This window comes from Oratosquilla oratoria, chromosome 30, assembly GCF_046742065.1.
Source record: "Oratosquilla oratoria isolate Oo_2021 chromosome 30, ASM4674206v1, whole genome shotgun sequence".
NCBI lineage: Eukaryota > Metazoa > Arthropoda > Malacostraca > Stomatopoda > Squillidae > Oratosquilla > Oratosquilla oratoria.
The window spans coordinates 52,013,633-52,016,132 of record NC_134806.1 but is presented as its reverse complement, the minus strand read 5'-3'; positions in this window follow the sequence as shown (position 1 = coordinate 52,016,132).

The following is a 2,500-nucleotide window of genomic DNA, read 5'->3' as shown; positions in this document are numbered from 1 at the left end:
TCCATTCCCAGATGTCTATTTCTCATTACACATTTTAATCCACCAAGGCATTTACTCGCTTCTCTCAATCTACATTCTACCTCCACCCCCACTCCTCCCTTTCCTGCCACATTCGCACCCAAGTATCTAAAACTATCCACTTCCTCCAGTCTCTCTCCCTTAATGCTCACTTCCAGCCTGTTGTCACTCTCTCCCCTTGTACATCTCATCACCTTATTTTTGCCCACATTTATCTTCAGCTTCCTTCTTTCACACACCTTCTCAAACTCTGTCACCAACTTCCTCAATCCCTCTATTGATCCTGCTAAAAAAATAATGATAAAAATAATAATAACGACAATAATGATAATAACAATAATATTAAAAAATAATAATAATCACAACAATAATAATAATAATAATAAAAATGATAAAATCAGCTTCCGACAGTCAGAATAAAGACTCCCAAGTGTAGGCCCACAGGCCTCCCCGCCCCCCCTCGGCCTGAGCAAGGCTCAATGCCCTCGTTCGGACCGATTGTTCAGTTATAACGGTCGCTCGTAACTGTCAGTTTTAACCGTTAGACACAAGAAGCGAACTTTGGAAGGGGGAGAGAAAGAGGAGGAAGAGGAATAGGAGGAGGAAGAGGAGGAAGAAGAGGAAGAGGAGGAACAGGAGGAGGAGGAAGAGGAAGAAGAGGAGGAGGAAATGGAGGAACAGGGGAAGACATGAAGATGAAGAGAAGGAGGAGGAAGAGGAGAAAGACAAGATAGAGGACGAAGGTAAGACAGGAGGAGGAAGATGAAGAGGAGGAGGAGGAGGAGGAGGAGGAGGAGGAACAGGAGTAATACAGGAAAAGGAAGAGGAGGAAGATAGAAAGAGGAGGAAGAGGAGGAGGAGGAGGAGGAGGAGTAGGAGGAGAAAGAGGAGGAAGACAGGAAAAGAGGAGGGAGACAGGAAGAGGAAGAAGAAGAGGATAAGGACAGGAAGAAAGAAAGAGGAAGAAAAAGAGGATAAGGACAGGAGGAGAGGAAGAGGAAGAAGAGGAGTAGGAGAAGGAAGAGGAAGAAGACAGGAAGAGGAAGAGAAGGAGGAGAAAGAGGAGGAAGAAGAGGAGGAGGACGAATAGAGAAAGAGGAGAAGAAAGAGAAGAGGAGGAGAAGGAGGAAGAGGAGTAGGGCGAAGAGAGGAAGAGGAGGAGAAAGAAGAAGAGGGGAAGGACGAAGAGAGGAAGAGAAGGAGAAGAAAGAGGAGGAACAAGAGGAGGAGGACGAAGAGAGGTAGAGAAGAGAAGAGAGGAGAGGAAGAAGAACAGGAGGAGAAGGAAGAAGAGATAGGAAGAGGAACAGGTGGAAGACAGGAAGAGGAAGAGGAGGAAGAAAAGGAGGAGGAGGAATAGAAAAAGAGAGGAACAAGAAGAAAAGGAGAAGGAGGAAGAGGGGAAGACAGGGAGAGGATGAGGAGGAGGAGGACGAAGAGAAGAGAAGGAGGAGAAAAGAGAAGAAAAGAAGAAGAGGAGGACGAAAAGAGGAAGAGAGGAGAAAAGAGAGAAAGAAGAAGGAGGAGGAAGAGGAGGAGATAGGAAAAGAACAGGAGGAGGAGGAACGGGAGGAAATAGGAAGAGGAAGAGGATGAAGATAAGTAGAGAGGAATAGGAAGACGAGTAAAGGAGGAAGAGGGAAGACAGAAGAGGAAGAGGAGGAGAAAAAAAGAGGAGGAAGAAGGAAGGAGGAAGAGGAGGAGGAATGGAAGTTGAAAACGATGAAGAAACAAATGATTAAGAAGTGAAAAGACAAGAGATAAAGAAGAAGAAGAAAGAAGAAGGAGAAGAGGAGGAAGAAGATAAAAGAAGGAGACAAATAAGATGAAGGGGAAGAAGAGGAAGAAGGAAGGGAAGAGGAAGAAGGAGAAGAAGAAGAAGAAGAAGAAGAAGAAGAAGAAGAGGAAAGAAGAATAAGAATAAAGGGAGGAAGAAGAAGAACGAGATGAAGAAAAAGAAGAATAGCAGAAGAAGAGGAGGAAGAAGAAGAAGACAGAGACTCAAAAGAAGAATAAAAGGAGGAGGAAGAAAAAAGAGAAGAAGAAAAAGAAGAAGATGAAGTGGAAGAAGAAAAAGAAGTGGAAGAAGAAGAAGAGGAAGAAGAAGAATTAGAGTAACAAGAAAAAAGAGAAGAAAAAGAAGACGAAGAAAAAGAGGAAGAGGAGGAAGAAGGCGAAGATGAAATGGAAGAAGTAAAAGAAGAAGATTCAAAAGAAGAAGAAGAAGAAGAAGAAGAAGAGGGAAAGTAAATGAAAAAGAAGAAATAAGAAGAAAATGAAGAACCAGAAGAAATAAAAGAAAAAAGGAGACGAAGAAAAAAAAGAAGAAGAAGAAGGAAGAGAAGAAGAAGATAGAAAAAGAAGAAGAAGAAGAAAGAAGAAAAACAAGAAGAAAAAAGAAGAAGAAGAAGAAGAAGAAAAATGAAGAAGAAAAAGATGGAAGCAGACGACGAAGAAGAAAAAAAGAAAGAAAAAGAAGAAG